At 54.7% G+C, this 14102-nt stretch overlaps 1 pseudogene; it reads left to right on the top strand.

Annotated features, from left to right (window-relative positions):
• Nucleotides 1-10032: 10032 nt before the first annotated feature.
• On the top strand, nt 10033-10272 carry LOC139276534 (U2 spliceosomal RNA; annotated as a pseudogene).
• Nucleotides 10273-14102: the final 3830 nt, after the last annotated feature.

Raw genomic sequence — 14102 nt, 5'->3', positions numbered from 1 at the left:
CCGTCCCCTCCCTCTCCTCTCCCCCCTCCCTCCCTCCTCCCTCCCTTCCTCTCCTCCCCTCCCTCTCCCTCCCCCCCCCTCCCCTCCCTCTCCTCTCCCCCCCTCCCTCCCCACCCCTCGCTCTCCTCTTCCCCCCCCTCCCTCTCCTCTCCCCCTCCCCTCCCTCTCCTCTCACCCCCTCCCCTCCCTCTCCTCTCCCTCCCTCCCCTCCCTCTCCTCTCCCCCCTCCCTCTCCCTCTCCTCTCCCCCCTCCCTCTCCTCTCCCCCTCCCTCTCCTCTCCCCTCCCCTCTCCTCTCCCCCCTCCCCTCTCCTCTCCCCCCCTCCCTCTCCTCTCCCCACCTCCCCTCCCACTCCTCACCTCCCCTCCCTCTCCCTCTCCACTCCCCACCTCCCCTCTCTTCTCCCTCCCTCCCCTCTCTCCTCCCCTCTCTCTCCTCCTCCCTCCCCTCTCTCCTCCCTCCCTCCCCTCTCTCCTCCCTCCCTCCCCTCTCTCCTCTCCTCTCCTCCCTCCTCCTCTCCCCCCCTCTTCTTCTCCCCCCCTCTTCTCTACCCCCTCTCCTCTCCCCCCTCTCCTCTCCCCCGCTTGCCCCCCTCTCCTCTCCTCTCCCCCGCTTGCCCCCCTCTCCTCTCCTCTCCCCCCGCTTGCCCCCCTCTCCTCTCCTCTCCTCTCCCCCCGCTTGCCCCCTCTCCTCTCCTCTCCCCCCCTCTCGCCCCGCTTGCCCCTCTCTCTCCCCGCTTGCCCCTCTCTCTCTCCACCCCTCTCCCCCTCCCCCCACTCTGCTTGCCCCTCTGCCCCCGCTCCCCCCTCTGCCCCCCCCTCTCCCCTCTGCCCCCCTCTCTCCCCTCTGCCCCCCCTCTGCCCCCCCCTCTCCCCCCCCACTCACCCCTCTCCCCCTCTGCCCCCCGCTCACTCCCACCTCTCCCCCTCCATCCACCGCTCCCTCCTCGCTCCCCCCCTCGCTCACCCTTCTGTCCCCAACTCCCCCATCACTTCCCCCCTCTCCCCACGCCCCCTCCTCTCTCCACGCCCTCCACCCCCCTCCCCCCCCTCCTCCCCTTCCCCCACTCCCCCTCCACCTCCCACCTCTCCCCCTCCCTCTCCACCCCCCCACCTCTCACCCTCCCCTCTCTCCTCTCCTCCCCTCTCCACCCCCCCCTCCCCCTCTCCCTCCCCCCCACTCCCCCTCTCCCCTCCCCCCTCTCCACCTCTCCCCTCTCTCACACCCCCCCTCCCTCTCCCCCCTCTCTCCACCCCCCTCTCCTCTCCTCACCCCCCTCCCCTCTCCTCTCCCCTCTCCTCTCCTCTCCCTCTCTCCACCCCCCTCTCCTCTCCTCACCCCCCTCCCCTCTCCTCTCCCCTCTCTCCTCTCCTCTCCCCTCCCCTCTCTCCTCTCTCCTCTCCCCTCCCCTCTCTCCTCTCTCCTCCCCTCTCTCCTCCCCTCCCCTCTCTCCTCCCCTCTCCTCTCTCCCCCCCTCCACCTCTCCCCTCCCTCTCTCCTCTCCCTCTCTCCCTCTCTCCTCTCTCCCCTCTCTCCTCTCTCCCCCCCTCCTCTCTCCCCCACCCTCCTTTCTCCCCCCCCTCCTCTCTCCCCCCCTCCTCTCCCCCCTCTCCCCTCCCCCCTCCTCTCCCCTCCCCCCCTCCTCTCCCCTCCCCCCTCCCCTCCTCCCCTCCCCTCCCTCCCTCTCCTCTCCCCTCCCTCTCCCTCCCCCCTTCTCCTCTCCCTCCCCTTCTCCTCTCCCTCCCATTCTCCTCTCCATCCCCCCCTTCTCCTCTCCTTTCACTCCCCCCCTCCTCTCTCACTCCCCCCTCCTCTCCCTCCCTCCTCTCCCTCCCCCCCTCCTCTCCCTCCCTCCTCTCCCTCCCCCCTCTCCCTCTCCCCCTCCCCTCCCCTCCCCTCTCATCCTCCCCTCCCTCTCATCCTCCCCTCCCTCTCATCCTCCCCTCCCTCTCATCTCTCCCCCCTCCCCTCCCTCTCCTCTCCCCTCCCTCTCCCTCTCCCCCTCCCCTCCCTCTCATCTCTCCCCCCTCCCCTCCCTCTCCTCTCTCCCCCCTCCCCTCCCTCTCTTTCCCTTCCCTCTCCTCTCCCCCCCTCCCCTCCCTCTCCTCTCTCCCCCTCCCCTCCCCCCCCTCCCCTCCCTCTCCTCTCTCCCCCTCCCTCCCTCTCCTCTCCCTCCCTCCCCCCCTTCCCCCCTTCTCCTCTCCTTCCCCTTCTCCTCTCCCTCCCATTCTCCTCTCCATCCCCCCTTCTCCTCTCCTCTCCCCTCCCTCCCCTCTCCTTTCACTCCCCCCCCTCCTCTCTCACTCCCCCCCTCCTCTCCCTCCCCCCTCTCCCCCCCTACCTCTCCCCCTCCCTCTCCCCTCCCTCTCATCCTCCCCTCCCTCTCATCTCTCCCCTCTCCCCTCTCCCCTCCCTCTCCTCTCCCCTCCCTCTCCTCTCCCCTCCCCCCTCCCCTCCCTCTCCTCTCCCCCTCTCCTCTCCTCTCCTCTCCCCCCGCTTACCCCCCTCTCCTCTCCTCTCCCCCCTCTCGCCCCGCTTGCCCCTCTCTCTCCCCCCTCTCCCCGCTTGCCCCTCTCTCTCCCCCCTCTCCCCGCTTGCCCCCTCTCTCTCTCCCCCCTCTCCCCCCCACTCTGCTCGCCCCTCTGCCCTCGCTCCCCCCTATGCCCCCCGCTCCCCCCTCTGCCCCCCCCACTCCCCCCTCTGCCCCCACTCACCCCTCTGCCCCCACTCCCTCCTCACTCCCCCCTCTGTCCGCTGCTCCCCCCGCTCCCCTCTCGCTCACCCTTCTGTCCCCAACTCCCCCATCACTTCCCCCCTCTGTCCCCCCTGCCTCAGGTGTGGGAGGGAATGGCTGCAGAGCTTCCCACACTCGAGCGTGGTCTGTAGTGCCAGCTGAAAATAAAATAACAGCAGTTTTGCTGTGTTGTCAGAACTGGATCACCTCCAGTTTCCGGAGGTAGAATGTCAGATTACATATTCCCATTATTAGGGCTGCGAATAGTCACTCCACTATTGCTGTTTAATTTGTAAAATGCCTCTCCACTACCTCAGCAATGCTGGATATCAACAACCCACCCACCATTGTAAGGTGTTGACGATGGGAACTATGTCAACAACAACAACCTGTATTTATATAGCACCTTTAACATAGTTAAACGTCCCAAGGCGCTTCACAAGAATATTATGAGATGTAAAATTTGACACCAAGCCGCATAAGGAGAAATTAGGTGAGCAAAACCTTAGTCGAAGAGGTAGGTTTTAAGGGGCATCTTGAAGGGGGAAAGAGAGGTAGAGAGGTGGAGAGGTTTAGGCAGGGAGTTCCAGAGCTTGGGGCCCAGGCAACAGAAGGCACGGCCAGCAATGATGGCATGATTATAATCAAGGATGCTCAAGAGGGCAGACATCTTGGGGGGTTGTGGAGATTACAGAGATAGGGAGGGGCGATGGCTATGGAGGGATTTGAAAACAAGGATGAGAATTTTGAAATCGACGCGTTGCTTAAGCGGAAGCCAATGTAGGTCAGCGAACACAGGGGTTGATGGGTGAGCAGGACTCGGTGCCTGTTAGGACACAGGGCACTGGGGGTGATGGGTGAGTGGGACTCGGTGCGAGTTAGGACACGGGGCAGCGAGCACGGGGGGTGATGGGTGAGCGGGACTCGGTGCGAGTTAGGACACGGGGCAGCGAGCACAGGGGATGATGGGTGAGCGGGACTCGGTGCGGGTTAGGACACGGGGCAGCGAGCACTGGGGGTGATGGGTGAGCGGGACTCGGTGCGAGTTAGGACACGGGGCAGCCGAGTTTTGGATCACCTCTAGTATATGTAGGGTAGAATGTCAGATTACATATTTCTATTATTAGGGCTGTGAATATTCACTCCATTATTGCTGGTCAGATTAGCGATGATTGGGTAACTCCCCGGTCAATTACGCCAGCTGTAACTGACTCAGACTGATTTTATGGACATTATTTGTACGTAAGTATCCTCCGCTCTGCATTTAGCTGGAGAAACTATTCTGCTTTTATCGAGAGACGTTGCTGTAATTTCGGTCATGAGTTCTGTTTGCTGTAGTTCGTAGAGACTCTTGAAATAGACTCTGTAGACGGTGTGCTGCAGTGCGTTGTTTAAATAGACTCTGCTGTAAAATCGACTGTGTGTCCTGCGTACATCCCACTCCCCCCCCGAAACTCATTGGCTGACACAGTAGACTTTCTGCAACTCTGCATTATTACCTATCATTTGAATGTCTCCACCCAAACCTGGGCGATCATGTTCAACATCTGTCACATCCGGAGTGAAAGAGGAGGCCAGAGAGCCTGGGGCCGAAATGACCCCTTTCCTTCAGGCCTGTTACCACCGCAAATCGGCGCCCGCACTGCAGAGTGGGGTGGCCGCCGACTTTTGGTGGAATGGCAACTGCTAGCCCAATTGCCCTCCCGAGGTTTCCCAGCAGTGTCCCGATCCCACCCCAGCGCTCCGCTGCTGCCGATCCGCGGTAAGCGTGTCATCGCCGTGCGCACCGCCGATCTAACCCCCGACGGCGACATTCCCTTCGGGAAAATTTCCCGCCCGCCCGGCGGTGCCAAAACCTGTTTTTTTTCCCGGTGATCCGGCGAGGCTGTGGCCTTCTGCGCCGATGGTGTGGCTTCCCACACTGCCGCTGCTGCCATCTTTTGTTTTGCCAGCCGACCGCCAGGTCGGCCCAACAATTCTGAACCCCGGGTTCAGCCGGCCTGCCAACAGGCAGCCGGGCGCACCCGCTGGCCCGGCCGTAAACCCTCCCTGGTGGCCCAAAGTTTTATAAATCGCAAAGTTTCTCCGCTTTAAGTGAAGGGGAGAGCCGTGGTGTCGCGGTGCCGTGATGATGTCATCGCGGCAGTCACTCTACACCGCCCCCAACTTCCGCCCCACAGGTGCTGCCACCCCCATTATGATCGAGTTCCGGATCGGAGAGAAAGAAAACAAAGAGCCGAACGTTGCTCAAGAGGTGACCTGAGCCGCAGCTACGGTTAAAAACCATCGGAACGGGCTGGGAGCGCCCCATTTCGCCCCGGGGCTATTGCGCCGTGGGTTCTGTTGCCAGTTTGTGGTCCTCCTCGACCAAGCAATGCTTAGCGCCCAGGCGGTAAAGAGGTCTCGGAATTGAAATTGTGAGGAAAGATTAAGGAATTTGGCAAAAAGGAGGAGACTTCAGAATGGTGTAATTGAAGTTATTGAGATTATGCTGGTAATTGAAAGGGATTTCTGTGAAGCTACACTTGCCCATCTGTCTGTGTCACTGTAATTGGATTGTTAGACAACAGTCCTAATATCTCGCCTTCATCCATTACAATTTTTGAAATGCTAGATTGTACTTAGAGAAAGTTGAGTTTGAATCTGACAATTCTGAAATTGGGAGCTGTGAATGACTTGTTTTTCACATAAAGCAAATCATCCTCGTTTCGAGGGACTGCCTATGATGATGATGATGCAGATAATTGAAAAAACTGGACCCTGGCAAATTGTTGAGCGGTGAACATATTAACTCGCAGAGGACACAAGTGAAAAGTGAGGGATGAGCGGTCGGACAGGAAGCTAGGTGATACTTTGTCACCCAGCAGATAATAGAGTTTGGAATAACTTACCAGGGAAGTATGCTGAAGTGACAATGTAAATGGTGTCAAGAGATATGTTGATGTGTTTCAGGAAAGAGTGATTTAGTGAGTTAGGTCAGGGTTGAGATCATTGAAAGATGGATGGGTTTGTGTGTCCTTTCTCTCTTCAGAAGATTTTCAGCTTGTTGCTGCCTCTGTTTTCGCCCCAGAGGGGCGGTAATGGCGGTGGAGAGTATTTCCGGGCGGGTGGCCAGCTCCCAGAGCCCCGCTGGGACATTCGGGGCCGGGTTTGTGGGGGGCATGGAGACACTATCTCGATATTTGGTTCGCGCACGATACGTAGCGCCCCCCTGCTGGGAACGCCTGGGAAAGTGGGGGAGGGGTGCAAACTCTAGTGGCCGCAGCGAGGGAAAGAATGTCACCCTGAGCTAAGTGCGATTGCTTTTTTTAATTTTTATTTTATGTTGGTGTGGCGTCAGTAATGTTTTGGGAATGTTTTTGGTGTTTTTATTCAGATTTTTTTTTCCGCGGAAGCCTCTCTTTGGGTGCTCCGAGGCCGGCTGTTTAGCTCAGGATTTCCAGTTGCTCAGCCGGCCGAGCACCCCAAGGCGTGGAACGCCTCCCTTCACGCCTCTGCCCACACTCAGAGCCCAGCTGGCGAATTATGTGGCTGCAGACGCAAACCATTTCCCGGCGCAAAATGTACCATCCCGCCCGGATTAACACTGCAACAGAGGCGCGGCCAAATTCCCCCCCCCCCTTATGTTTTACATAGAATGCACAGCACAGAAACAGGGCATCCAGCCCACCGCTCCGTGCTGGGGTTTATGCCCCACCGCTCCGTGCCGGGGTTTATGCTCCACCGCTCCGTGCCGGGGTTTATGTCCCACCGCTCCGTGCCGGGGTTTATGTCCCACCGCTCCGTGCCGGGGTTTATGCCCCACCGCTCCGTGCCGGGGTTTATGCCCCACCGCTCCGTGCCGGGGTTTATATCCCACCGCTCCGTGCCGGGGTTTATGTCCCACCGCTCCGTGCCGGGGTTTATGTCCCACCGCTCCATGCCGGGGTTTATGCCCCACCGCTCCGTGCCGGGGTTTATGTCCCACCGCTCCGTGCCGGGGTTTATGTCCCACCGCTCCGTGCCGGGGTTTATGTCCCACCGCTCCGTGCCGGGGTTTATGTCCCACCGCTCCGTGCCGAGGTTTATGCCCCACCGCTCCGTGCCGGGGTTTATGTCCCACCGCTCCGTGCCGGGGTTTATGCCCCACCGCTCCGTGCCGGGGTTTATGCCCCACCGCTCCGTGCCGGGGTTTATGTCCCCCCCGTCCGTGCCGGGGTTTATGTCCCCCCCGTCCGTGCCGGGGTTTATGCCCCACCGCTCCGTGCCGGGGTTTATGCCCCACCGCTCCGTGCCGGGGTTTATGTCCCACCGCTCCGTGCCGGGGTTTATGTCCCACAGCTCCGTGCCGGGGTTTATTCCCCACACCAGCTTCCTCCCACCCCTCTCCATCTCCCCCCATCAACATATCCTTCTATTCCTTTTCCCTCGTGTGTTTATTCCCTTTAAAGGCATCGACACTATTCGCCTCAACAGTCTCACCGCTTTCCGGGTAAAGAAGTTGCTCCTGAATTCCCTATTGGATTAATTCATGACTATCGTATATTTATGATCCCTCGTTCTGGTCTCTCCCCCACAAGTGAAAATATCTTCTCTACGTCTACCCTGTCGAATCCTTTCATAATTTTTATAAAAACCTCTATCAGGTCATCTCTCAGCCTTCTCTTTTCTTGAAGAGCCCCAACCTGTTCAAAAAGGAGTTAGATGAAGTCCTTAATACTAGGGGAATCAAGGGGTATGGTGAGAAAGCAGGAATGGGGTACTGAAGTTGCATGTTCAGCCATGAACTCATTGAATGGCGGTGCAGGCTAGAAGGGCCGAATGGCCTACTCCTGCACCTATTTTCTATGTTTCTATGTTTCCTGATATGCCTAACCCTGTCAGCTCTGGTAGCATCCTTGTCATGGTTATTACAACGTCATTGTATAATTTCAGCCGGCTGGGCTGTACTTGGTCTGCAAATGACTGGACGCCCAACGTGGAAATGTGAATAAGCACCCAAATTCATCAAAAACCGAGCCAGCCCGAGAGGTCAGAACCTTCCTTGGTGCTGAGCCCTGAGCCACCACTCCCTGGGCCCAACTTTTCCCAACCACTTTTTTAGGTGCAGTCGCGCGCTGAAAAAAAGGGGCCCCATCCTGGCCGCTCTTCGGAGTCCCCGGAGTCCCAGCGTGGCATGCATCCTGAAGTGGGGGGGGGCGGAGCAACAGGCCAGCGCCAAAAACAGTGCTGGCACCTGCGCACATGCGCATGCTCCTGCCCTCCCAGCGTGTCCTGCGGGCTGTGAGCAGGACCCGATGTTTGCCGCACCCTATCCCCGGCCAAGTGGCCTCCCGCACCAGCCAGCCGGCCCGCTCAGTTCCCAGGCAAGGTAGGTCTTCGGTTTTATTAGTATTTTAATTGTTTGAGCTTTTCCTCGCAATGTTTGGTCCTCTCCAGTTCCCTTCCCTCCCCTATCCCTGCCCGAATGTCTGCCGAATTTGCGCTGCTTTTTCTTCACTGCCCGCAAGGTTTTTCAGAGCTGGCCACATACGCTGACCTAAGTGGATGTGGAGTAAGTTCTTGCTGGCCAAAACTGGCGTAAATGGCCAAAACTGGCGTAAGTGGCTGGGAACACCCCCTTTAGAGAAAAAAACTGAACTAAAAAAAAATCGTACCGAACTGACTTACTCTGGAGCAAATTTTGGGGGGAAAATGGAATTTTTAAAAAACTTACACCAGAAGAAACAACTTACACCAAAAAAATTGATGTAAGTCATGGCCAAAGTTGGGCCCGTAAGTGTGTACAGTCAGTCCGGGAAGGTCTCAGAGGGGTTTCACATATGTTTCATGCAGTTGACACGAATCAGTTGATTTGCAAAGAGGAAGAGAAGTGAATGGGTACAAAATAAATATAATTAGTCACAAGAAGGAACCACTTTCCTCGGCAATCTTTTCCCACTGTCAATTATATTAAACAAGACATTAATCTACAGTGCTTAGAATGCTGAGAATAATCAGTAGCTAATTACTGCGAGGAACACTGGAGCCATAAAATAAAATCTGCACAACAAAATAGGACGATTAAACAGTGGGAGAATATTATAATTGATTTTTTCAAATAAAGGTTATATTCTATAGTTTAAATGATCCATGAATCAATGTTATGTTAATTTAAACCTTTAAATAGATCAGAGTTGGATTCTTACTTTAGAACATTATTTTAGAGCCCAATCTAATAATTTGACTGCCCAGAACAGCAAGGGTGGCATTAACAAGTCCATAGCACAGAGCACTGCAGAAAGGCCAGTAATTGGAACAGTGAGGGCCAGTGCCAGCCTGGATCACTGCAGCAATTTAACTGGAGCCAGAGGAACTGTTGCCAGAGGAACGATGTAGCTCCAGGGGATGGCAGTGATTCCAGTGGCTGTCTGTTGGATATCACAATGCCTGCTGGCCCTGTGCTCATGTGCACGGTAATATTTTCAATGTTATTGCCAACTGCAGTTGACGGGGCCAGGAGAAAAATTGAAAAACTGCGGGGGGGGGGGCCAAAATTGACTTTTAACACCAGAAACCGGCAGCGGAGAGCGATGGCCAGCGATTTTCTGAGTAATGGCCGCCATCAACATTCCGCCCCTGCGGTATCCCGGTGGTGACCCGTGCTCCCCCTCCCCCACTGCTCCGTGCTCAGTGTGTCATCACCGTGCGCATCACCGATGTTACCCCCCCCCTCCATCCCCGATGGCGAAATTCAGCCGGGAAAATATTCCTCCTGCAGGGCGGTGCCAAAAGCTGCTTTTCCCCCCCGATAGTGCAGCGACCACCTGCAATGGCGGTGTGGCTCCCGTTAACCGAGAGGACGCATCGCCGCTGCCACCATGTTTTTTTTTTGTCGGGCCCGACAATTGGGCCCCCGGGTTCGGCCGTGCTGCCAACAGGCGGCCTGACACCCCCTCTTGGACTGAACTTTAGAAATCACGCAGGCTTGCTCCTTTACGTGAAGGGGAGAGCCGGGGTGATGCGGCACCGTGATCAGCACTACGTTGCTGACTGATAGCGGTGGACACGCCCCCCACCCCGCCTTCCGCCCCCACTCCCCCACCCCGCCTTCCGTCCCCCCCCCCCTAGTGTGCTCACCGCCGCATATATCCACCCCCATTCTGACCGACTTCCGGTCCGCCTGAAAAAAACACAAAGAGCAGAATTTTGCACAAGAGGCCATTTCCACCACCGCGACGGTGAAAGCACTCGAAACGGGGTGCGTGTGCCCCACTTCGGGCGGGGGGCAATGTCGGCCCCTTGAATTTTTCATTGCTATTATTCTGCAATATTGCACACTGGCTTCTCGGCCTTTTGGCTAAGATCATGCGTAACTGACCTGACAGGGGAGTAACCATGACCCCAAAGTGGTTCTCCCTGGATCAGGAAGGTGGTTTTCCTATGCTTTTTGGAAATAGGAGGTGGGTGGGTGGGTGGGGTGGATTGACCCATCCAGGTGTGTGAGGGGGGGGCCTGACCCATCCACCTCCATGGCACGAACCTGGTATTGCAGTACTTCCAGGAACGGTGCAGTGGCTCTAGGCCTTTTGGCTAAGAGCATTGGCGCAGAGTGATCCTTGATGTGTGCAAGGTGACCTCTGGCGTTTGTGATTTGACAAAGAATTGGAAAGATTGGCTACGAAAAATTAAAAAAAATATATTGCACACAACTTGATGATGACACAAACAAAGGATATAGCAAATAGGTGAGAAGAATGTTGTAAAAGACACGTTAGCAGAATGGGCAGACAGGCAACAGATGCAATGCAATGTGAAGAAGATTGACTTAATACACGCTGAGAGGAAAAAGAGTGATTGGGGAATATACACGCAATGTTAACTGCTGACTGATGTGGGCCGCCCTGAGGCAGTGATGCTGTCAGGGTGATGTCTCCCGCCTCAAAAGTGGGATATTCAGTCGTATCGCCCCAGGAGGGGAGTGGAGCGCGAAGGGAAGCGTTGCGCGATTCTCTTCGGGCGCTAACGGCCCTTCGCGGGGCGGTAGTGCGGGAACGCTTCTCAAGTTGAGCCGCTGGGACACCGGAATCCCGGCGCCCAAACAGGAGGTGAGGTCGACCATGTGAAACCTGCAGAACAATGGAAGGGAGACTCCCCACAGCCTTCCACAGGTAAGAGAGGCAAGTCATTGTTCCAAATGTGACTCTCGACACCTATCGCTTCGTTCCCTGCGTTATCGCCGCGGGATCCGCTGTGCACCGTCTGCTTCCCGCGGTCGGGAGCGGCGCCCGGCGCTACGGCAGACCAAAGCAGTCAATTTCGGAAACGCGTGTCAAAGGGGGCGTTGCCCACTTGGTGACGTCACAAAGCGGGCGGGGCCAAAGTGCACAGCGCTAACTGACAGCGCCGCTACTAAACCACCGGCAGGCTGTCACAGTGCGGCGCTCGGGCGGGAGGTGCTCAGCCGCCCCATAGCGCCCGACTCTGGCACGAATGGTGGGGGCTAAACAGCCCAATTTCTCCCCCAGAGAGACCATAGGGTTCCAATACATAACTCCTTAAAGTGTGAGGGCAGGAAGATAACGCCATTAAACAGGCCACAGCATCTTGTGTGTTGTAAATAGGCAGGGGGGGGGGGATAGAATGAAAGGTTAAAGAAGTATACGAATCAATGTCTGGACCACAGTAAGAGAACTATGTTTAATTAAAGCCATTGGACTGTACAGCACAGATCCACAAAGATGATGTGGGGATGAGCAAATTAAGTTCTGAGGAAAGAATGGATTCTGAGACTATTTACACTGGAATAGGAAATTTAATGGAGCTTTTTAAAAGTATGAAGGGTTTTGATGTGGTGAATAGGGACAGATTATTTCCATTGGTTGGGACACGGAGTCATCAATTCAAAAGCAAGTGAGGAGCGAGATTAGGAAAACATTCTTTCTACAGATATTTGTTGGAGTATGGAGGGCTATAGAAACATAGAAACATAGAAAATAGGTGCAGGAGTCGGCCATTCGGCCCTTCTAGCCTGCACCGCCATTCAATGAGTTCATGGCTGAACATGCAACTTCAGTACCCCATTCCTGCTTTCTCACCATACCCCTTGATTCCCCTAGTAGTAAGGACTTCATCTAACTCCTTTTTGAATATATTTAGTGAATTGGCCTCAACAACTTTCTGTGGTAGAGAATTCCACAGGTTCACTACTCTCTGGGTGAAGAAATTCCTCCTCATCTCGGTCCTAAATGGCTTCCCCCTTATCCTTAGACTGTGTCCCCTGGTTCTGGACTTCCCCAACATTGGGAACATTCTTCCTGCATCTAACCTGTCTAACCCCGTCAGAATTTTAAACGTTTCTATGAGGTCCCCTCTCATTCTTCTGAACTCCAGTGAATACAAGCCCAGTTGATCCAATCTTTCTTGATAGGTCAGTCCCACCATCCCGGGAATCAGTCTGGTGAACCTTCGCTGCACTCCCTCAATAGCAAGAATGTCCTTCCTCAGGTTAGGAGACCAAAACTGTACACAATACTCCAGGTGTGGCCTCACCAAGGCCCTGTACAATTGTAGCAACACCTCCCTGTGCCTGTACTCAAATCCCCTCGCTATGAAGGCCAACATGCCATTTGCTTTCTTAACCGCCTGCTGTACCTGCATGCCAACCTTCAATGACTGATGTACCATGACACCCAGGTCTCTTTGCACCTCCCCTTTTCCTAATCTGTCACCATTCAGATAATAGTCTGTCTCTCTGTTTTTACCACCAAAGTGGATAACCTCACATTTATCCACATTATACTTCATCTGCCATGCATTTGCCCACTCACCTAACCTATCCAAGTCGCTCTGCAGCCTCATAGCATCCTCCTCGCAGCTCACACTGCCACCCAACTTAGTATCATCCGCAAATTTGGAGATACTACATTTAATCCCCTCGTCTAAATCATTAATGTACAGTGTAAACAGCTGGGGCCCCAGCACAGAACCTTGCGGTACCCCACTAGTCACTGCCTGCCATTCTGAAAAGTACCCATTTACTCCTACTCTTTGCTTCCTGTCTGACAACCAGTTCTCAATCCACGTCAGCACACTACCCCCAATCCCATGTGCTTTAACTTTGCAAATTAATCTCTTGTGTGGGACCTTGTCGAAAGCCTTCTGAAAGTCCAAATATACCACATCAACTGGTTCGCCCTTGTCCACTCTACTGAAACATCCTCAAAAAATTCCAGAAGATTTGTCAAGCATGATTTCCCTTTCACAAATCCATGCTGACTTGGCCCTATCATATTACCTCTTTCCAAATGCGCTGCTATGACATCCTTAATAATTGATTCCATCATTTTACCCACTACCGATGTCAGGCTGACCGGTCTGTAATTCCCCGTTTTCTCTCTCCCTCCTTTTTTAAAAAGTGGGGTTACATTGGCTACCCCACTTGGCATGATTGAGGCAGAGATGATTGCATCTTCGAGGAGAACGTTGGGTAAGCACTTTGTAGCAAAGGATGCTGCAGAGCTATGAGGTGATCAGAGCAGTCGGATTAATTTTGGTTTGATCTGGAAAAGAGGCGCACAATGAACAACATGGGCTCCTTGTGTGTGTAAACTTCGATGGTTCTGTGGGATAAAGGAGCAATTGTAACTCTTTGAGTTACGGATTCAAGAGCTTGAAACTTGCACTGGGCAATATTATCAGCCAACAACAACTTGCTTTTATATTGCACCTTTAATGTGAAAAAACCCAAGGTGCTTCACAAATGTAAATAAAGAGGGAAGTGACTAAGCAATTGAGAGACATTAGGATAGGTGACTGAAATCTTTGTAGTATTCATATCAAATTCCTCTGTCCACTAACACAACAACTTGTATTTATATAGTGCCTTTAATGTAGTAAAATATTCCAAGGCGCTTCACAGGAGTGTTATAAGACAATTAAAAAAAAATGAGACATCAAGCCACATAAAAAGAAGTTAAGGCAGATGACCAAAAGCTTGATCAAAGAGGGAGGTTTTAAGGAGTATCGTAAAGGAGGAAAGAGAGGCGGAGAGGTTTAGGGAGGGAGTTCCAGAGCTTGGGGCCCAGGCAGCTGAAGGTACAGCCACCGATGGTGGAACGATTATAATCAGGGATGCTCAAAAGGGCAGAATTAGAGGAGCGCAGACATCTCGGGGGGTTGTGGGGCTGGAGGAGATTACAGAGATAGGGAGGGGCGAGGGCCATGGAGGCATTTGTAAACAAGGAGAATTTTGAAATCGAGGTTTTGCTTAACTGGGAGCCAATGTAGGTCAGCGAGCACAGCGGGTGATGGGTGAGCGGGACTTGGTGTGAATTAGGACACGGGGCACCCAAGTTTTGGATCACTTCTAGTTTATGTAGGGTAGAATGTGGGAGGTCAGTCAGGAGTG

Source organism: Pristiophorus japonicus, chromosome 11 (assembly GCF_044704955.1).
Source record: "Pristiophorus japonicus isolate sPriJap1 chromosome 11, sPriJap1.hap1, whole genome shotgun sequence".
In the NCBI taxonomy this organism is placed as follows: Eukaryota; Metazoa; Chordata; class Chondrichthyes; family Pristiophoridae; genus Pristiophorus; species Pristiophorus japonicus.
Note: the sequence above shows the minus strand (reverse complement) of the source record. Positions and strands in the feature narration are given on the sequence as shown.